We start from the raw sequence: 23806 nt of genomic DNA on the forward strand, positions 1-23806 counted from the left end.
GCCTGCTTATCCCAGGAAGGTTTTGTACCTGCTACTTTTCCCCCAGGTTACATAATATATATACATACATACATATATACCTGGTACTTTTAAAAAGTCACTTTAGGGTCACCGGTCCTTTAAGGAAATTCTGTCTAAAATAAAAATAAAAAAAAACACAAAAAAAACCCAGCACACATGCCGTGGGTGGTCACAGTCAGGCCCACTCAATGATCTCCAGCAATCATGGAAATCCCCCCCAATATTTATTTTTCCAAAGACGTAAAGAATGGTCTTTTTCTCTTGCACTATTAATGAAAATAAAAGAGTTACAATTCCATATCTCCCTACACAAAATGCTGGTCTCAGACATAAAAGAATTTTCTAGGGGTGTGGGAAGGGGTAGGGCAAGGAGGCTCCTTTTAAAGTATGCCAAGGACCCCAGGAGGTCTCAAAACATCTTTTTTGGCTGGAGGGGTGGAGGGCTTGGGGTTAGCATTGATGCTGAGATTTGTTTTCCAGGGATGAAGGCTGTTGTCATCCAGTCTGCCTGGCTTTGGTGATGGAGGTACAGGGTTTAATTATACAAGACACCACTGGTAGCAACCTTTATATCTTTACTGATTAATGATTATACACTGTCTATCTAATACAGAAATATAAGCAAGTATAAATAATTTGAAATGAAAAGCAAAAGGCTAGCAAAAGGCAAAGAAAATAAATGGATTAGAATTGACTGTTTCTCTTTCTGTTTATTTATTTTTCTTTCATTTGTGTGTGTGGTATGTGAACGTGTCTGTTTATTTTCTTTTGGGTGTGAGTGCATATTTACTTTGCTACAGTGTGTGTGTGTGTGTGTGTGTGTGTGTTCCTGTAGTTGGGTCTCTGATGTAACTAAACATATAAAAACACACAAGGACATTAGAAACAACCTGCACATTTATCATGACCCTTATGACAGTGCAAACACAGTACAGTGACCAGAAAGACTTGTCTAAAGTTAAGATTTGGCACATGTAGTAAAGGGATTGCTACCTTTTATTTAAATAAAATGAATTATACATATACTGTTTTTTGCAGTCTGTTAAAGAATCTCTGTGCACAGTGTTAAAGGATAAGTATATTTAGGTATTATGTAGTTATCATTGCAAAATTAATAAAGTTGTTCCTTGCACACCAAGCAAGACAAATAGGAAATAATATATATGAACAAATTGCGTGCTGCTTATCAGAACATGGGGGTTTGATTCCTTACGCCCACATATACAGTGTATATTTATATATAGTAATAGAGTAACAGTATACACACCATATGAGCGTTTAATTAAGAATCCTATAAATCATGTTTTCTGAAACATGTTTTTATACATAATTTATATATGAACATGTGGAGTGAGGGGAAAATACAAGGCATATAATCCAATTAGTGTCAGGAAGAGGCAAAAGGAGTCAGGTCTCCAAAACATTAATGTCTGGTGTGAACCCCTTAGGGCCCTTTCACATGGGCTGTCCGATCAGGTCCAGCTGTCAGTTTTTCAGGCCTTCCATTCACCCCTATGGAGTGGATGATGTCACCGGTGACAGGTTAGCTGACACCCGCTGCTATCCGAACCGGTCCGCAAAATCCAGACGGATGGTGGTCCTATTTTCCATCCGTCTGGTGGATCGGATGTGATCAGATGAAAATGGACAGGTGGTCTGTTTTGCCCATAGAAGAGAGTGGGACTCCACTCTGCACAGTGAGCAGAGATAGACCTGCCGTCCACCTGCTCAGTGGGGATCATGGAGGAGTGCAAGAGGACTCCAGGGGCAACCTGTGAAGCTCTGGAGAACTCCATGCCCAATAGTGTTAAGGCAGTGCTGGAAAATAATGGTGGCCACACAAAATATTGACACTTTGGGCCCAATTTGAACATTTTCATTTAGGGGTGTACTGACTTTTGTTGCCAGCGGTTTAGACATTAATGGCTGTGTGTCGAGTTATTTTGAGGGGACAGCAAATTTACACTGTTATACAAGCTGTACACTCACTACTTTACATTGTAACAAAGTGTTATTTCTTCAGTGTTGTCACATGAAAAGATAGAATAAAATATTTACAAAAATGTGAGGGGTGTACTCACTTTTGTGAGATACTGTATATACACACACTTATATGAGAAATGTGTAGTCCAAACATAAAGTGTCCCACACCATTCAATCTTTGTGCAATCAGTGGATGATTTTGCAGTTCTTGCCACAAATAATGTGTCATTTCTTCCACATTGGTCAACACCCAACTGCCCTTCACCACACCTTCTGGGTGTTTTGTCACTGAGTAATGAGGACCCCACTAGTAAAAAAGGGTCAATAGCACTTTCTTTACATATATAGACTCCCACTCCTCTCCATACGCTCAGGGTGATGGTCTGGGAGACTCAACAACAAACAGTCTCCCAGAAATAGATAGGCCAAAAAAGAAAGCAGAGAGAAGTAAATAGTGCAAACTGTTAAGTAATTTATTTTTTTAACTCAGATTGTACCCACATGTTTCCAAGATTTCACAGACATGTCATAAAAACACAGACAGATTAGATTCCTCAATGACGGTGTTCAAACCCCGCCCAGCGTGATGATGTCCCCGCCCAGCTGATGTGTTGCGCTCAGATTAGCTTTCTCAAAGGCTCTCTCTCAAACCTTCACGCTAATTCATCACAAAATTGTTCCACTGTGCTGAAATCAGAACTCTGTGCAGGCCAGTCAATTTTCTCCACTCCAAACTCACTCAGCCATGTCTTTTTAGACCTTACTTTGTGCCCTGGTCCAAATCATTTGGTGGAGGGGGTATTATAGTGTGGGGTTCTTTTTCTGGGGTTGGGCTTGGCCCCTTAGTTTCAGTGAAGGGAAATTTTAAGGCATCAGCATACCAAGATATACTGCACAGTTTCATTCTCCCAACATTGTGGGAACAGTTTGTGGTTGGCCCTTCCTGTTCCAATATGACTGCGCACCAGTGCGCAAAGCACGGTTCACAAAGACATGGATGAGCGAGTTTGGGGTGGAGGAACTTGACTGGCCTGCACAGAGTCCTGGCCTCACAAACTGCGCTTCTGGAAGAATGGACAAATATTCCCGTAGACACACTCCTAAACCTTGTGGGCAGCCTTCCTAGAAGAGTTGAAGCTGCTATAGCTGCAAAGGGTAGGCCAACGCAATATTAAACCCTACGGACTAAGACTGGGATGCCATTAAAGAGGAAGTAAACCCTGATGGGTTTACTTCCTCTTTCATTCCCTGCAAAGGCAAAGCATAATGGACTACTATGCATCGCATAGTAGCCCATTATGTGTCACTTACCTGACACACGAGCCAGCGATGTCACCGCTGTCCCCTGTAGTCCGGCGCATCCATCTTTTCGGTGGGGTCTCGCAGCTCCGCCGCTGTCATTTGGTGGAGCCGCGATGACGTCACTCCCGCGCATGCGTACGGGAGCCGACACGCGTGACAGCTCCGTTGTTGGAAATGCCGCGCTCGGTGCGCCTGCGCGCCGCTGTCTACGGCGCCTGTCTTCGGGCAAATATCTCCTAAACCGTATAGGTTTAGGAGAGATTTCTTGGACCTACAGGTAAGCCTTAATCTAGGCTTACCTGTAGGTCAAAGTGGTTTGTAAGGGTTTACAACCACTTTAAAAGTTCATGTGCGTGTAAAGGCAGGTGTCCCAATACATTTGACATATATATATACATACACACACACACACACACACACACACACACACACTGATACTATTGGCTAAATATATTTATACATTTTATTTTTGATGCATAGGGTGTCACAGAGTGTAATTACTAAGGAGTTTATTTTGTATATATTTCTGCATATGTCACTTTATTCACCATATTTGTCACTGTAAGGAGAGCATGAAAGTGCCTCACTATTTCAGATTTTTTTTCATCCCTCCAAGTATTGCCTTTGCGCCACAGGGTTGGTGTCAGGCATGTCTGATTGCTGAAAGTAATGCTTGAAGATGCAGAATTTATAAATTGTATTATATTGTCCTGTAATTCTTAGGAATAACTCTCTTAAATCTGTTCAAACCAGAGTCTAGCAGACATCCCGGGTATGATAAAGTTTATAATATAATAAATAATAATAAAAATTATTCAATAATGTAATCAAATCCTAAAACACTGAAAAAGGGACACTTTCTGGTTGCTATGGACAATATGCAAATTCCAGGCAGAAAAAAACAGTATTTATAATATAAAAGTGCATGCAGGGCACTGCACAGACCACTAGGGACAAAGGGGGCTTGTATTTTTGTATACAGTACTGTAATCTGTAAGATTACAGTACTGGTGTGTTTTGTGTACTTTTACTTTTTTGAATTTGGCACCGATCTCCGCTCCCGTGCGCCCTAATGTCGCAGGGAAAGGAGCTCGGCGGCATTCTGCACTGTGTGAATCGAGCGGAGGACAGCTCGAGCACACAGCGCGGAGGACATCGCTGGATCCAGGGGACAAGGTAAGTAACTTCTCCATGTCCTCCCTGTATCCAGCGATGCGATCCCGAGTCTGGCTTGGGGTTACCGTTTGTGATAGTAATATCCCAACCCGAGCCAGACTCGGGATTACCGCCAGGGAGGTTAATTAACATTGACTATTTTTAATCCTTATACCTTAAGCATTAGTAAATAGCTAAGATAGTATATCAATATTTACTTGTTTTAAATTTTTTTTTTTTTTTTTTTACATTTCTTCAATTTCTTCCCTATTTTTGGCCTAGGCAAATTATGTCATACATCTTAGGAGTCTTCTGGAGGTGAGGAGGGGTTTTCTCAGCTAATCGTATCCTCCTGTCTGCGTGCCTGAGCTAAGGGAAGATGATTTTCAGGAATTAAATGCTACATGAAACATCTGCCCTTACTAAATATAGCCACAACCATACATTCTAGGGGGGGTGTCTTTCAAAATGACTTCTCAGCAATATAAAGCATGGAGACATGGATGGATAGGGGGAGTTTGCTTAGTGTTTTTGGTTGGTGGTGCTCAGATGCAGTGTAGTTCCGCTTTAATATCATGGATGGAATCAGAGCTCTGTCCACTTGCCATAACCAATGCAAACCTTTCTCCATCTCAGATGTAGAATAACACTCGTGCCTTGGTGATGTGTATCAGTATGGTTGGGCTGCTGCTGTCCAAAGTTGTCCCCACTGATGGGGCAATGATTTGAATGGTAGATACACAGAGCTTTCTCCTCTGTTTCTCTTTAGGCTATACCCTTGTTGGATTCCTATGTGTAGCTATAACCTTGGATGGATTGGTACCCAATGTAAAATACAGTTCATGATACATAATATCTAAAATGACCCTTGTTAAAGTGAATACTGTATATTACATCTATATAGCGTGACAATATTTAAAATGCATATAGTGATTTAAGTGGGCGGCACAGTGGTGTAGTGGTTAGCACTCTCACCTAGCAGTAAGAAGGTCACTGGTTCAAATCCCAACCATGACACTACCTGCCTGGAGTTTGCATGTTCTCCCTGTGCCTGCGTGGGTTTCCTCCGGGTACTCCGGTTTCCTCCCACAATCCAAAGACATGCAGGTAGGTTAATTGGCTTCTGTCCAAAATTGGCCCTAGTATATGAATGCGGACCTTGGATTGTGGATTGTGCGGACTCCTTGAGGATAGGGACCGATGTGGGTGTAGTAATGTACAGGGAAAGGGACCATTGTAGACACTCACTCAGGTTGAACTGGATGGACTGGTGTCTTTATTCAACCTAACTAACTATGAAACTATGAAACTATGAAGTGCAGTAAAGTCCTTGTTAGTGCAAATAATTGCAAAAAAATGCTGTTGTACTCAGTGTGTCCAATGGTGTCAATACATCCACCTGCTTGGGGTGGTGTAAAAATCCAAACTCACCAGATGTGTTTGGACTCTTTCGCCTAGCAAAAAGAGTCTTCTGTGCCTTTAGTTCATTTACTGGGAACCAAACCTATTGTGTTATCCTCTGTTGTCGTCCATACCTCCTCTGTAGTGGATATCCTAAAATTCTCCCAGGGTGTGCAGTGTGCAGCATATAATAAATAAGGGGAAAATAGGGAAAAAAAACTCAGAGTAATATCCTCAGGTTTATTATAAAAACAGTTTACAAATAGATGAAAAAATGTCTGATGACAGATATGGCATCACTGAAAAGTCATCGGCCCTACTATTGTGGAGACGTGGTGTCCATGCAGCTTGTGGTGGGCGTTCTACTCTCCTGGCCGAAAGTGACGTTTGAGAGTATCACCTTAATGCGTTTCGTCATAGGGGTGCAACAGTATCAAAAGCAGCTTTTTTTCCCCACCCCATTTATTATATGCTGCACACTGCTCACCCTGGGAGTTCTGGAGCCAGAATTGAATGATATCCACCACAGAGGATAATGCATTGGGTTTGGTCCCCAGTAAATGACCTAAAGGCACAGAAGACTCTTTTTGCTAGAAAGCACAGGAGTCCAACAAATCTGGTGAGTTTGGATTTTTACATCACCCCAAGCAGGTGGATGTATTGACATCGTTGGACACATGGAGCACAGCAGCATTTTTTTGCAACTATTTGCACTAACAAGGACTTTACTGCACTTAAATCACTATATGCACTTTAAATATTGTCACCCTATATAGATGCAATATACAGTATTCACTTATGCACTTTAACAAGGCTCACAATACATACAATATAATGATGTACCATGAACTGTATTCTGGTTTATAACTTCTAGATTGTAAGCTCTAACGAGCAGGGCCCTCTTATCCCTCCTGTATTGATTTGTATTGTAAGTGTACTGTCTGCCCTCATATTGTAAAGCACTGCGCAAACTGTTGGCGCTATATAAATCCTGAATAATAATAATAATAACTAGTATGCACAAATAATATAAACACATTGGGTATCAATCCCTCCAAGGTTATAGATACACATAGGAATCCAACAAGGCTAGCTCCATCATGCCCACGATCACTCCAATTATTTCTTATTAGACAGATTGCAAAGGTACGTTTGCAAGGCATCAACATTACTTAGGCCAGCTCCCATCATGTGCTCAGGAAGATCTGTTCACTCAAGTCCACAAGAAATATGGGATGTGAGTGGGTGGCTCAGCCCATCCATGGCTAGCCAAAAATTAAAATAACAGTTTAGGATGTTGAAACTGTCTATACAACACTCACAAGCCAAACATCTGCACTGAAAACTATATGGCAAAATATAAATGAATAAAATAAATAGTTTACCCTTTTGAGTAAACCACTTCCATGTCAATGAAAAATATCAACATTACAGTATATTATATGGAAAGAAATTCTTCTGTCTGCATAACTTGTGTATGCGCAATAAAATGACCCCACTTGCTATAATAAGTAGGGAAATAAAAAGCACATATTATTTATGTCATAGCGCCCTACCGTCATGCTCGGCAGGTGACATGCAGACAAGCAGCTCCTTCACAGTAGTAAAGAAGTTGGCCACATGATCTCCAAGACTCCAGATCATCTCACAGATATTTTAATGTCTATGTTGACATGACTAAAATATCCACTAGAGGAAGGCTCTGATGAGGCAGAGAAGTAGAAATAAGACTCTCAGTTACGTTAACAAGGTATAATGTGCTGTTCTGAACTTGCTGGAAAGGCAATGCTAAGTAAAATCTAATCAGAAAAAAATCACAGAGGACAACTAGAATATAAATAGTTTCCTGCCTATACTATTTCAGTTTTTCTCAACCATGATTCCTTGAAACCCCAGGGCTACTCTACAGGTTGCTACAGGGTCTTCAAGCAATTTCTGACTCTCATATAAGCAACCAGTGGCACCAATAATCTTTTTAGTAATTTTTTACTGACCACAAATGGATAGAACATTCTTTCCACTGCCCATCATGAAAATGCACCATCAGCCATAGATATAGTGACTATTAGTAGCGGTTGAGAATGGCTGATCTAACTCTATGTATGTTGGACAACCAACAATACTCTAATATACTTCTTTCTTTTTTATATAAAACGTCCTGTCTTCCAGTTTGGCAGTAGAAACCATAAAAACTTAACTGCTCACAATGGAGAGTCCTAATTTTTTTATTTTCTTACTGGTTGCTACCTTCACTGTAGGCCATTGACTAAAGCTAGTCATAGATGGATGGAAATGAGTCCAGTTCAGCAGGGACCAACCACATGTTGATCCATCAATGGCCATTCCTGCTTGACAGAAGTTGATCTAAGAATCAACTTTTGTCAAATGGGATGTTGAAAAACTTCCATTCGATCAGCATCTGCAGCCAATCAGCTGCAGCGCTAATCTGTGTATTATAACAGTGGAGGAGTCCCCACTGTCAGAATATAATAGCACAGAGGGAGGATTCCTTCGTCCACCTCGCTTGTGTGCATCAGGGAATTTGTTCGTCTTTTTCTGTGAATCTCCATTGCACAGAGCAGGTAAGTTTATCATGTTTGTTATTTTTTTTAAAATAGACTTTACAAGCACTTTAATGATGTACATGATTACATTAAGTAAAGAGGCAAAACTCTTACATACTCCATACATGCCCTAAAAACTGCAAAAGCAGCAGATTTGATCACCTGATCTGCTAAGCAGACCATGCACTTGTTAAAGCTCTTCCAAATTTTGCAGGGAATGAGAACTTCTGCCAATTTTATATAATACTGTGTCTTCTATTGAAAGAGAAAGACTAGGAGAAGAGAATTAGAAAATTAGAAATAAAACGTTGATTGGTTCAACGTGCTTTGTTCCAAGTGGACATTTCAGTAACTTTTTAAACCTACATGAATAAATTCCTGATAGGGATCGACCGATTATCGGTGGGGCCGACATTCTCTTTTTTTTTTTTTAGAAATATCGGTCAAGAAACTGATCGATATTGCTTCAAGGGACAACCGCCCCCCCCCCCCCCCCCCCGGGCTCTCCTATCCCGATGCTTTGTTCGGGTCTCAGATCTAGCAACCAGAAAGCAATGCCATGATATCACTTCCTGGATTACTGCCATCTTAAAGGCGCCAGTTTTTAAAAAAGAAAGTATTCAAAAATGCAGATCTTGACATTTGAATACTTTCAAGTGCAGAGGCAGGGTTTGACCAGGGACCCTCGATCTCTCCATAAAGAGTACCTGTCAATGCCTATTACTGTCACGAGGTACTGTTTACATTCCTTGTGACAGCAATAACAGTGATAAAAAATGTTTACAAAATTTCAAAGGACAGTGTAAAAAAAAAAATGTTTAGATGTACAAAATATTGGCATATAATATCGGCTATTAGCAGGGGAGATGGCCGAAATATTGGTATCGTATTGGCACCGACAAACTATATTGGTCGATCCCCAATTCCTGATAGGTCACGATATACGGGAGAAGTATTGTTTTTGAAAAACCTCGACCTTTCATTATGCAAATCAAACTTTGATAATATTGTCATGGAAAAGTCACTTCTAGTGACTTCTGTCTAAAGTTCAGTCTGCAGCAGGAAGGAAGATGGCCCTCAGTCTCCACTCCTCTTAGTACAACATTGCACCTCTTTAGCAAACTATAAGGTAAGAGAGACTACAGCAGTGGGCTGATTTGGGTCAGATATTTTGAACAAGATTCACAAAATTGTTTCTCAGTTCCAGCATCTTAGTCTGGGAAGTTAATGCTAAATTTAGATGATGCCCAATCCAAATAGACACCAGTAATTCAAAGAACCCACCTGATGAAGGCATTGCCAGGGGTAGTACTTTGATTCCTTTTAGAGGTGATAAACAGCAGTACGTGTTGAAGTGGGACACCAATTAGCTTGCATGCACTTAACATGAAAACTAACATCTGATGCCAGGTCAACTTTAGATATTCTGAAAAATCTATACTCACTTTGTTTCTTAACAGAACTGAAGTTGCATGAATATGTCTTGCTTTTTCTGCGCTTTATCAAAATCCAAACATTACAAAAAGCTGTAAAAAAAAAAGAAAAAAATTGTTGTTTTCATATCTATACCAAACTGGACAAAAAAAGCTTTATTGTAAATAAATGTAGAGTCAGACAAACATTGCATGCATGATAAATATTGCATCAACAACCAAGTTTCCTAGAATTTCTACCTTTTAAAAGAGAAGTCATTACATACATATTGGGTGCTTTGGGAACACAAAGACTCTATCAATCCTGAAAAATTGCCTTGTTGTCTCAAAGGCTGGTCAAATCTATGGCATCTGTTGGTCTTTTGAAAGAATACATTTGTGTTCAATTCTGCAGCTTTATACTATGACCCCAATCCTGTATTTGCTGTACAGTATATAAAGATACAGATTGTGTATGGATAAGCGCATGCTAGCCAAGCACTTATTAATATTCACTGTAAACAAAAACTCAACCTAAAGGATATCCATCACTGAGAAAAGATCAATTCAGCATGTAGCGATTCACTAATTGAACAAAGTAATGTCTTTCCACTGAGCCAGGTTAGTGTCTATATTAATGTTTCAATGTACTGCAAGCACAGAGCCCTGGCTTTATATACATACATACACACACACACATATATATATATATATATATATATATATATATATATATATATATATATTTTTTTTTACTTTCTGCATGTTGTTACACAATAGACAATGATATAAAAGTGGGCAAAACCTTTGATTATCGAATGCAGATTACTTGGCAATGGTAGCCAGAATTTTTGCCGCGACCTCTATGGTTTTTTCCCCCTTCAACCTGCTAATTTGAAGGAATGAAAACTTCTAGTGTGTACCTAGGACTCATTGACACTATGGGGGTTATTTATGAAAGGCAAATCCACTTTGCACTACAAGTGCACTTGGAAGTGCAGTCGCTGTAGATCTCAATCATGTGCAAGCTAAAATGCTGTTGTTTATTTTTCCTTGCTTGCCTCCCTCAGATCTACAGCGACTGCACTTTTGTAGTGCAAAGTGGATTTGCCTTTCGTAAATAACCCCCTTATATCTGGTGAGTTGCACTGATCTGCATAGATCAACACAGGCTCAAAGCAAGGGCACATAGAAAACACCCTCAAGGGTTATGTAGTGAGAATAAGTTAGGAGGCTGTGGGTGACTGATACATACCCTTGCCTAGACAAAAAAAATCAGGAAGTGGTCCCTAACCTATATATAGGAAAAAATGTACTTATGTTTCATAAACTTTTAATCTATTTGGTGATTTTGTATGAGGAAGATGACAGGAAGGACATAAGGGAAAGATGAATTTTAGCTGAAAAGTCTGTTTGAGGCAAACAAAATATCAGTAGCATGCAACAGACCCAAAGGGGTTGATTTAGTAAAGGCAAAACGGCTGTTGACTTTCCAGGGGACATTTCTTTTAGCTTAGTAGTTTGGATGAAAAGCTTTCTTCTCCAAGGGGTAGATTCAATTTAAAGGGTAACTTCACTTTTGTGGGAAAAAATATATAGCAAAAACAATGTCATGTTGTAATTTAATATTAATTTCCCATTTCAATCTGCAGCCACTAGCAACCTGGAAGCCTTCTGTACACTACTGGTGCACAGAACAAGAACATCCTCAGAAATGTAAATTCCTACATGTGCAATTGCCTCACTGATTATCGAGGAAGGCTGGTCTATGATATTCCAGATTTAGGCACCCCTTGCACAAGGAATTTCAGTTTTAATAAAATACTGCCCAAGGCTTAAATACCTCTAAAGAGCCAAAAAGCTTTTCATTAGAACACAGTGTGCACCAGCTGATTATAATGAACCAGACCTTCAATACAGTTTAAGTATGCAAAGGACACGGTGAAAACTATTTAAAAAAAAAATCTAACTGGGAATCTGCCTAAAGTTTGTTAAAATCCCTGTAATGTTCATTGAACACCCAGGGAGGAATGTTTTTTGTTTTTTTTCCCAATAAAAATAGAGTTTCTCTTCAAGCTACAGAATCAAATCTTGCAGCAATCCTCTCCTCCCTTACAAAGCCATCCCTTTCTGTAAGCCCCCCATTCACAATAGCTTGTACTACAACATATTGTTACTTCTTCACCATTGTGGAATTCCTGGAAGCCACTCCCAAATTGAACCCTATTTATGTAAAGGCATCCTAGTTTGCTATGAATCATGACAACATTTTAGGGATTTAGCAATACATATTTTCTTCATAAATTAAGTCCATTCAGTCACAAAGTAATTGCTTTTCTTGGAAGTCTTAATATACTCTTAAATGTTTATATACTTTCAACAGTAGTATGTTCACTGAACACATGGTCCATATATTGGGGCTATTCATGGATCATAGTTGCAAATCAATGCATCATGGATAACTAGAAACAAGAATCAATCAAGATAAAGCCAATTATTACTCCTCGTTTTTTTCATTACAAGGCTTACCAATTCCAAAACAGACACTGCATAAAATTCCATTGAAACTGCTGTATGAAGGAATGCATTTGTTGGCAATACAGCAGCGCATCCTGCTGACACAAAATTAGAAGCTTGGACAAATACAATGCTTTAATGTCCCAGTATAATTATGTCATTTCCAATAATGTGTATTTACATTTCACTGGCCTTATTTATTACATAGATGAACCACAAATAACTTTGCAAACCCAAACATCCTAATTTATATGGGAAAAGGCTAATGTAACAAGTCTAAAGTCGCATCTTTAACTTTTACAAGATGAGAGCCAATAAACAGGAAGTATAGAGGGTCCTAAAATGTTAATACATACCCCTCAATTGGAGATCACAGGTCCCTTGATACTATGGCTCCATAACATATGCCCTGAAACGCCAGGTCATGTGACCTGTAGCAGTTCTGCATTGTGGTTCCTACCATCAGAAGAGTCATTCAAGTGGAGATCCCCTCTCTTCCAGAACACAATCTGAAACTGGAGAGCCCATTTTTCAAACGACAGGTATGTTTTTATACTTTTGAATCCCAGGCCCATCTTGCCCCATGTCTCTATAATGGCTCTCAGGCATAAAGGTGCTCTTGAAATTGGTTTCATAAAAGCCTGAAAAGTATAAATTGAGGTTTAAATTCTATCCAAAGTCAAATGTTTTATTTTTGTTTTGTATAGAGTGGGGACGTACTGGACCTCCTGGCCAATCTAATAATACGTTTTTGTTCTCTTCTGTCATCTCATGTGAATACCCTCTAGCTATGTTGTACACCTGACAAGGACAGGAGCCTGCTTTAAAAGATTTAAGTCTAAACAAGAAGTAGAGAAAAATCTCCCTAATGGGGCATTTTAGACTTTAAAACACAATTCCTAGCACCTACTTTAAGACCCCCTTCACACTAAGGTGCTATGCAGACGATATAGCGTTAAAAATAGTGCCTGCGAATCACCCTGAAAGAGCGGCTCCATTCACTCCAGTGTGAAAGCCAGAGGGCTTTCACACTGGAGCGGTGCGCTGGCAGGGCATAAAAAAAGTCCTGCCAGCAGGAGTGGTGAACTCACCGCTGTTAAATAGCCCCTGCCCATTGAAAACAATGGGGCAGCGCTGCTATATCGCCGGCAAATCGCAGCTGCTGTGGCATTTTGCGGGCGCATTTAACACATTTTTGCCCGCTAGCGGGGTGGTCCGAATAGCGCAGCTAAAACAACGGTAAAAGCGGTGATGAAAATAGCTCCGCTTTACCGCTGACACCTGAAAGGGGTCTTACAAGCAGAAGCACCTAAGTGTGTCTGTATTTGCAACAAATGACATGGCCTTCTAGGGCTAGTGTTATTCACAATACACTCAAACATTTCTACACGAATGAAGGAGATGCTAATCAAATCATTTACGGCCAAACAGGTAATGTAGTGCAGAAAGTGGGCACATTTGCTTAGTTAGTAGCAAAATTGTACACATTTGTTAAATGAGAAGTGTGCATTGATACAGCGTCTCAGTACAGAAGCTTGCTTCAGTGCAAAGATAGAGAGTGAGACCAGTGAACAAGTGCTTGTCAGTGCAGTGGTGGTAAGTGGAGAAGTGCACATTCGTACAGTGGTGGAGAGAGTGATGAAGCGCAGGTTGGGCAGTGGTGGCAAGTGCAGAGGTGGGCAGTGGCACAGACAGTGGTGGCAAGCAGGGTAGTGTTTATCAGTGCAGTGGCAGACAGTGTAGTAGTGCATGTTTGTGCAGTTGTGTTGAGTAGAGCAGTGCATGTTGATGTAGAGGCAGAGAGTGATAAAACAAGTGCAACAATGCAGAAGTGTGTGATGGTGCAGTGGTGGCGATTGGGGCAGTGCATGTTGGTGCAGTGGTGGGCAGTTCAAGAATACATGTTGATGGTGTGGTGGCAGTGGCAGAAAGTTGGGTAGTACATATTGGTGCAGTGGCGGTATGTGTGCTAGTCCAGGTTGCTGCAGTGGTGGACAGTTAGGTAGTACATGTTGGTGCAGTGGTGGTAAGTGTGGTAGTGTACGTTGCTGCGGTAGCAGACAGTTGGGTAGTACATGTTGGTGCAATGGTGGTAAGTGTGGTAGTGTATGAGATTGTAGGACACACCTCCCCCAAAACCCACAACCTTAGAATACCTTAACTAAATAAAACAACGAGACCATCTTTTAATTTTGGTAAAACTTGGCCGCGGCACCTTTATTGGTTTTCAACAGTGTATTTATCATCACCATTTATTAAATCACGTAACCATAAATTCAACCAAACAGAATTCTATCTGCTCAGTTCTCAGAACTCGAGCATTAGCACAATTTTAAATATAAATAACAGTCCCCCCCAGAATCCGGGGTGACCCTACCACATATAGGTGCTCGCGACTGGGGCGGGAGGGAGGGAGCTTCAATCTTCTTGGTGGTCCACAGGCAAAGAGGAAAACCCCTTTACCTGTTAACCTTATATAGCCTCAGTAAAGCTTCCAGCAACTTCCCTTAAACCTGATTGGTTCTTCCCTAATCCCTTGCTTTCACCTTCTTAAAGGGGCCTCATCCAGATATCCTAATCTTTGCTGTCCTGCTAGCTGCACTAATCTATCATAGCTGACGGGGGGGGGGGGGGGGTTGGTTGGGGAGTCCACAATCTCAAGAAAGTGGACACATAAGGTGTCCCCTTTTTCATTAATGTAGTAGAGGACAGTGGGGCAGATAATTTTGGTACAGTGGTGGCAACTGAAGTAATCTAAGTCAAGGCACATTTAAAAATCGATTAGTTTTTTTTTATGACCAATTTACTTGGCATTCTCCTTTAACCATTAGTTCAAGTTGTATAATCTGTAATTAATGGACACACAAATCATCCTCTCTAGCAGAGCGGGATACAGCCCATTACAATGAAATGTATGTTGTTATCTGTCTCTCCCCATCTAAATGAATAAATGCACTTGCCACTCACAGTGCGGTGCCAGCAGAGCCCTGGCAGATGGGAGCAGCTTCAACACAAAGGGAAGCAAACAAGGCTTGTTTTGAACAGAGCTATCATGTCAGTGCACTTGCTCTGTGGATTGTTTGAACATCAGCAGAGTTTATAAATCCTGTGAAATTAACACCGGGCTTTCAACTGCACCAGTGAAGTTCATCAAGTAATTTACTGTAAGGTTTAACAAGATGACCTAATATGGCATAAGAATGCAAATGGCGTAGAGCAGCAAACTGAGCAATCTAGAATGACACAGGAAAGACGAGGCTTGCATCTAAGCAGAAACCTTAAATCTTTCACTCTCTGCACAGCAAGGTCTTCTTTAAAAAAAAAACAATATAAATGACAAAACACCTCTGGAGAGAGCGAGTATAAAGACCCAGAGAAGTAAATACTGCTTGAAAAAACAAAAACAAAAAAAAAACATAATGAGCCAAAGTGCAATTAATGCCAAAATACATTCAGCTGACTATATACAGAAGAACACACTGTTCCCTCTTCTGTGCCGGACTAATTTGTGCTGTTCTAAACATAACAGGGAAAGGCACTACTTTCAGATAGTGGTGAAGTTATTATATGACACAGCGCCACCAACAGGATCAAAGTAGCATTGATCCAAAATCTGTGATGTAACTATACACACAAGCGACCATGTAGCAGAGGTCAGTACACCTGCTAAAAACTAAAGGCTGATCTGGTTAGGTAAAAAGGTAAATAAACCTTCTGTGGTCAGACGTCAGCAGAAACATTACAATGAAGGAAAGATGTTCTTCCTTTGATGAGGAACAAATGTAAAGTTAGGAGCCAGGATCTGCCCAGCCCTAAGTCAGAATTAGGCTAGGTTCACACTGTTGCGATGCGGGAACGCCGCGAATCCGCGGCGTTTTCCCGCATCGCATACCTCCCGCCGGCAGTTCACACTGCCCTATGCGGACGGCTGGGGGTGTCAATGTTATGTTAATGACACCCCCAGATCCGTCGGCATATCGCAGTGCGATCTGCCGACTCGCACAGGAATCGGATCGCATGGTGTGAACCCCCATGCGATCCGATTCCGTTGCGGACCCAAAAAAGGGTCCTGTGCGAGTTTGCTGCGGGACAGCTGCGAGTTCAGCCATACTATCTGTATGGCTGAACTCGCAGTGCTACGGAGATCGGATGTGATTTGCTGTGCGAATCACATCCGGATCTCCCCCCGCAGCAGTGTGAACCCAGCCTTACTGTTTATTTTAAAACATCTAGACCAGCCTTTCTCAACCTTTTTAACCAATTTCTTACTGGGCACCTAAACCCCTCTCCTGTCCAGACCAATTTTCAGCTTTTAGCACTGTCACTTTTTGAATGACATTTGTGCGGTCATACAACAATGACTACCCAAATTAAATTTTTTGCATTTTTTTCCCCACAAATAGAGCTTTCTTTTGATGATATTTGAGCACCTCTGGGTTTATTTTTTGCTAAAAAAATACAAAACCATTTTATATTTTGTTAATAAATTTTGCAAACAGGTATTTTTTCTCCTTCATTGATGTACGCTGATGAGGCTGCATTGATGGCCACTGATAAGGCAGCACTGGTGGGCACTGATGAGGTGGCACTGATGGGTACTGATGGGTGGCACTGGTGGGCATTGATAGGCGGCACTGAAACGCACTAATAGGTGGCACTGATAGCTGGCATTGATAGGTGGCAGAGATGGGCACTGATCGACACTGGTAGGTGACACTGATAGACAGCACTGCTAGGTGGCACTGATGAGCATTGATAGGTGGCACTGATATGCGCTGATTCATGGCACTGTGGGTACTGGCAGGCGGTACTTGTTGGGACAGATGAGGCAGCTTCGCCTCTTCCTCTTCGTGACCAATGTCCCTTGCACAGAAGCCAATGAACAGCTTTTTTTTCTTCTCAGGCTGTCACCGTGAGGAGAAAAAAAAAGAAACAGTTACCGATCTTCTGTTTACATCATATGATCAGCTGTCATTGGCTGACATCTGATTACGTGGTTAGGGGCCGGGATCGACCCCTTACTCTGGTCTGTGATCACCCCCGAGTCTCATTGACTCAGGGATCACAGCGCACGCCCTACAGGGGGCGCGTAGGGAGCGTGCAAAGGGGAGGACGTCTATTGACAGCCTCCTGGCAAAGTAGATCCACATTCTAGACGTCATTTGGCTATAGCACGGATCTGAAAGTTCACCTTTAGGAGCATATTACATGTTACACCCATTTTTAAGGTGTAACATGCTCCTATCTCCCACCACCAGAGCCCGCCTGACCCGCTGTCTAATTTTGAAAATGGCATGACTGTGTGGGGCTCTGCCTGCACAGACCTGCCATTCATTCAGAGGAAACTGTGAATAAGAAAACTTCAAGTTCCATCAGCCACCACGACAGATGGACTTGTAGTGTGAATTAAAGGCTCATTTTTTATTTTTCTAAAATAATAAACATGTCATATTTGCCTGCTCTGTGCAATGGTTTTGCACAGAGCAGTCCCGATCCTTTTCTTTTTGGGTCCTCTGCCGGCGCTCCTGGCTCCTCCACCTTGCCCAGTGCCCCACTGCTAATTTTGTTGCCTCTTATTTTTTTCCATCAGTTTTCGTCAGCTGCATGTTATCAGTAACGAAAACTAAATGAAAGTTGGATTAGAATTAAGCCAATTGATGAAAATGATGATGAAAATCAATTCCAATCTTTAGTCAACTATCATCTAATGGGATTAGTTAAATTGTGATGCATTATTGAATAATTGCTCTAGAATTTACAAACTCATTATATGCTCCTGGAGTAAAAATCTAAAACATGTTACTATGTGCAATGTACAGGGATAGGGACAATTGTAGACACTCACTCAGTATGGTTGAATAAAGACACCAGTCCATCCAGTTCAACCTAACTATGTAACGATGTAACTATTTATGGTATTAGCCACTTGCTTACTGGACACATATACCCCCTTCCTGCATAGGCCAATTTTCAGCACTGTCACACTTTGAATGACAATAGTGCGGTCATGCTACACTGTACCCATATGACATTTTTATCTTTTTTTCACACAAATAGAGCTTTCTTTTAGCAGTATTTAATCACCATCTGGCTTTTTATTTTTTTGTGAAACAAACCAAAAAATACAGAAAATGTAGGGAAAAAAACAGTGTTTATAGTTTGTTATAAAATTTTGAATACAGGTAAATTTATTTCTTCATTGATGTACGCTGATGGGCATCAATAGGCTGCACCGATGTGCACTGATAGGTGGTACTGATGAGGTGGCACTTGTGGGCACTGATGAAGCTGTACTGAGAGGTGGCACTGATAGGCAACACTGATAGGCAGCATTGGTGGGCACTGCTTAGCAGTACTGATGGGCACTGGTAGGCACTGCTTAGCAGCAGTGACTGTCCGTGTATGGGACTGATGTCCCGTTTACACAAGCTGGTAATTGGCTTATTTTTTTTCCTCTACCGGCTTCTGTTTACATCACATGATCAGCTGTCATTGGCGGACAGCTGATCACGTGGTAAAATGCCAGGATAGGCCCTTTAATCTGATCTATGGTCAGCTGAGTTCCATGGACTCAGTGATCACAGAGCGCAGTTTTGAAGAAGCACTAGTCAAGTGTGAAAGGCGTTACATCTCCTGTATCCTTGTCTTGGTGGCAGTCATCATGACTTTTATGTACAAATAAATCTAATGTTGGATCGTTTGGTGGTGTGCAGCCATATCCTTTTTCTATCAAAGAACGCACCGCCCCGCAGGGGGCGCGAGCATGGGAGGATGTACATGGATGCCCTACTGACAATTTAAGCCTGCGCTGTTGCCGTCTTTCGGCTATAGTGTGGGCGTGAAGAGGTTAAGGTTCGAACATGCACTACAGACACAGATTTAGCCATTTTGTTATAACATCTTATAAATAAAACCAAGTTTCAGAAACAAAAAAATTGCTTTTTGACAATCAGAAGTACAACTTAAAAAAAAAAAAAAAAAAAAAATTATATATATATCCTGTAAACGCTATTGGCTGTCATGCCAGGCTGTAAGTGGGGATAGGGAAGTATATGGGAATGCACAGGTCAGAGAAATGGACAGTCCGGGGAAGCCATTTTATTTTTATTTTTACACAGTGCTAAGCACGGCTACCTTGCTGGAAGGGGAAAACACTCACCACGTCACATCCAGACAGACACGAATCTGACGCAGGAGTTCCTTCTCTGTGGTTTGCAGGGCTTTGTTCCAGAACTCCCAAGGCAGCAGGCAGACAGAGGGAGCCTACGTCTCTCAGGCCAATACAACTTGCAGATAGAGTCAGGGGGCTGGGGCTTTACCAGACAGACGAAGCTCCAAGTTTAAGTGGGTACTGGAGATTTTAGTCAACTAAAATAGGACTAAAACAAAAAAATTCAGATAACCAACATACGGCTAAAACTAAAATGACATTTTAGTCAAAAGACTATGACTAAAACTAAATCCAAATTTGACATCAAAATTAACAGTGGAGTGCCCCCAATAGCCAGGCACCTGCTATGGGGGCACTTGAGCAGGCTCGCTCCCCAGCCATGCTCCTGGGAATGGACATAGTCTATTCACACACAGAGCACAGCTCATCCCTGCCCCCACTCTCTGCTTATTGGCTCACTTGCTGTTATTGACAACAGCACCAATAGCTCCCACTGCTGTGTGAGCCAATAAGGAGAGAGAGACTCTGGAGATCATGCGCTCTCATGCACATTGCTGGATTGATTTGGGGCTCAGGTAAGTATAAGGGGGGCTGGTGAGGGTAGGAGGTGCACCCAGAAGGTTTTTTACCTTTTTTTTTTAGAATGCATGAAGGTAAAAAACCTTCTGCCTTAAAAAACACTTTAACTTTGTGGGATATCCATCAAGATGACCATATACTTTATATATTATAAACCATTGAGTAAAACTGGAAAAAGAGCAATCATACTACAATGACAGCAATCAATGGAAACCAGATGAACAAACATTTGTCACCAGAAATTAAGGTGTTGGAAAAGTCCAATTTTTTTTTTAGTTTTGAATAGAGTAAGGAAGGATTAGGTCCCCTGTCAAGTATTTATTGCTTTCTATGTCCCCGTTTGTCAGGTTTGCCCACTCTATTTGCCCTATTAATTACTGTCCCTCAGATAGAAAGCAAAGAATTAAAACATTTAGAGTTGTCACCAGAACAAGAGGTGAGGGGAATTCTTCCAATGGGGTGACCTGTTCTGGTGACAACTGTCAAAGAGATTTCCTCTATGTTATTTGTTATTGTTTCCTTTATGTTGAGTCTCCTTGATGTGAAATGAAGGGAAATGTCCCCATCAGGATGCAGACAACAAGAAATAAACTGGCAGGGGTTATAACCCTCACCTGCTCCCTGTCCAAAACTGAAAAAAAAAAAGGTTTTGGCTATACATAAGCTTTAATTAAAACTTTAAAGTGGAATGCCTTTATTAACTGGTCTCATATTAAAAATAAAAGATGTACATACTTACCCATTTTCAGCTCCAGTCTGGGTATGTGATCTGCCCTGTATCACCCAGCAGCATAGCGGGGCAGGGGATAGAGCACTTGACAACGGCTAGCAGAGCCTGGAGTGGTGACAGTGACTCCAGGCTCCTATGGCACATCCCTTGTCAGTGATAGACAGAAACTCACCCAAGCTCTACCGCAAAGTGAAGGGATGATGAGCTGAGTATCGGTGCACTGGCTTGAGTGTCCCATGAACATAAGATAAACTAGAAATGCCAGCATCATGAATGCTTTGTCTTATATTCCTTTATTGAGCACTGACTCAACAGGTTAGCATTTTAGATGTAGGAATATAAGGAAAAGCATTGGTGTTGCTGGCATCCCTCACCAGTGCTCCCTCCTCTTCCCTGCAGTCCCTGCTGGCTGGCACAGGGGAGCCTGGACCCTACTGGGCTGAAAATAGACAAGTATACAGATCTTCCTCACACAGATCAAAGTGGAACTTTACCCATAACAGTTTGATAACATATAATGTTCTTTAACAAAAGAACATACATTCCACATTAATACTTATGCTAACAAAACTGGCGTGTGCTGTAAATTTTCTTCTGTTTATTATTGCTGGAGGCCACCATTTTGTTGAAGCTCAGAATCTTCACTTCCCTATTGAAAACTCACCCCCTTTCCTTGGCCTCAAAAACATCAGGCATCCAGCAAAACGGCTTAGGCCACTTTAGCACGGGGGCGTTGCGGGCACTGGCAGTAAAGCAGCACTTTACCGTCATTTTAGCAGCACTATGCGGCCGCTAGCGGGGCAGTTTTAACTTTAGCTTTGCAGGTGGGTTTGCAGCGCTGCCCCATTGTTTTCAATGGGAAGGGACGCTTTAGGAGCGGTAAATACACTGCTCCTACATCGCTCCAAAGATGCGGCTTGCAGTACTTTTTTGACCGCCCTGCCAGCGCACCGCTCCAGTGTGAAAGTCCTTAGGGCTTTCACATTGGAGACACAGCAACAGCTGTTTGAGGGCGCTTTTCAGGCGCTATTTTTTGCACTTTAGCGCCTGCAAAGCGCCTCAGTGTGAAAGTAGCCTTATGCCGCGTACACACGACCGGAATTCTCGTCGGAAAAAGCTCTGATGGTTTTCCCGTCGGAATTCTGATGGAATTCCGCTCAAGCTGTTTTGCCTACACACGATAACACCAAATTCCGATCGTTTAGAACGCGGTGACGTACAACACGTACGACGCGGAATTGCATTTTAGGTCGGGAAAATTGAGAACATGCTATCATTTTTGGCTGGCGGAAATTCGGACAGCTAAATTCCGATGGAGCATACACACGGTCGCATTTTCCCATGAAAAGCTCTCATCTGTCTTTTTCTGGCCGGAATTCCGATCGTGTGTACGTGGCATTACAGTCTCTGAACTTGCATATTGGAACACCAAAGTGCACCTTAAAGGCAAAATACTGAATATTTAAAGTATGTTATAGGTCTAGAAAACAACTTTGTTAATGGGTGTACGAGGGAACATCCAGTGTCCAGTAAACACTAAGTCTGTGTTGAGACCCAACAGTCCCTGAATAAACTGGGCGGATGTTGCACTAAGTTCAACGTACAATCCACACGTTGTATGTAAAAAGTACACAGTAAACAGCATAAAGCATAAAAAAAAAGCACTGTGCTCTGTAGGCTGAGGCTGCTTTGATCACGCCCTACCCAGACAAAACCTACCAGAAAGACATCTCAGCTCCTAATGTGGATCCTATGGCACCCCATTTACAGATACTACTTGTGGATGGCGAGAGGATTCTGTAAGACCTTCTTCCTCACATCTCTACTATGATGTAAATGTTTTTTGAAGCCTGGGGTGTTCTGATCTTCCCTTTGAAAGTTCTACTGTATACTGCATGTGGATTGTATGGTATGTTAGCATTTATGGGAGATATATATATATATATGTGCATTTTTCATGATTTATAAACAAGTACATATTTGATTCAAGCCATCTGGAACTAACGTGTTTGCTTTTATACCAATCAGCTGAGGGAGACTTGTCTTTATTGTACACAAACCCTGACTTGTTCTTTGGATGTTGGATGCTGCCTGCTGTTCATTGTACATATAAGGTCTGAATTAACTTACAAGTGCAACATCCACCCAGTTTGTTCAGGGACAGTTTGGTCTGAACATGGACGTAGTGTTCACCGGAATGCTACTCATTATGCACACGCATCAACAAAGTTGGTGTAGTTTTTTAGGCCTATAAGGTACTGTAAATGTTCAGTTATTTTCTTTATGACAATTGTTTACAAGTTAAAAAAACATTTTTGCTAGCAAATTACTTAGAACCCCTAAACATTATATATATAACACCCTAACACCCTAGAGAATAAAATGGCAGTCATTGCAATACTTTGTCACATCGTATTTGCGCAACGGTCTTACAGTCACACTTTTTTGGGGGAAAAATACACTTTTTTTGAATGAAAAAATATTTTATTTTATATTGGGAAAGATAATGTTACGCGGAGTAAATTGATACCAAACATGTCACTCTTCAAAATTGCCCCCACTCGTGGAATGGCGAATAGCATTTACCCTTAAAAATCTTCATAGGCAATGTTTAAAAATTTCTACAGGTTAGCAGTTTTGAGTTACAGAGGCGGTTTAGGGCTGGAAATGTTTGCTCTCACTTTAACGATCGCAGTAATACCTCACTTGTGGTTTAACCACTTGCCGACCGCCTCACGCCGATGTACGTCGGCAGAATGGCACGGGCAGGCATAAGCACGTAGATGTACGTGATTTGCCTCCCGCGGGTCGGGGGCCCGATCGGGCCCCCGCCCGGTGCCTGCGGCGGTCGGTTTTCGTTCGGGAGCGATCCCGGACGAGGGGACGGCCATTCATTCATGGCCACCCCCTCGCGATCGCTCCCGACGAATGGAAATCCCCGGTGACATCACTTCCTCTCCTGTAATGTAAA

The 23806-nt window shown here is 41.6% G+C and overlaps 1 protein-coding gene across 5 annotated transcripts in view; it reads right to left on the minus strand.

The window, feature by feature from the left end:
* SORBS1 (sorbin and SH3 domain containing 1) overlaps positions 1-23806 on the minus strand; it is a 582779-nt gene that overhangs the window by 230185 nt on the left and 328788 nt on the right. For 4 of the 5 annotated variants that reach the window (XM_077454315.1, XM_077454323.1, XM_077454320.1 and 1 more), the window contains one exon: positions 9872-9952. The exons of the other annotated variant lie outside the window; for it this stretch is intronic. The gene's annotated coding sequence lies outside the window, so the exon portion shown is untranslated. The remainder of the gene's footprint in view (positions 1-9871; positions 9953-23806) is intronic. 5 annotated transcript variants of the gene reach the window in all.

Source organism: Lithobates pipiens, unplaced genomic scaffold (genome assembly GCF_037356315.1).
Source record: "Lithobates pipiens isolate NorthernLeopardFrog02 unplaced genomic scaffold, aLitPip1_a1.2 Scaffold_25, whole genome shotgun sequence".
NCBI classification, from domain to species: Eukaryota; Metazoa; Chordata; class Amphibia; order Anura; family Ranidae; genus Lithobates; species Lithobates pipiens.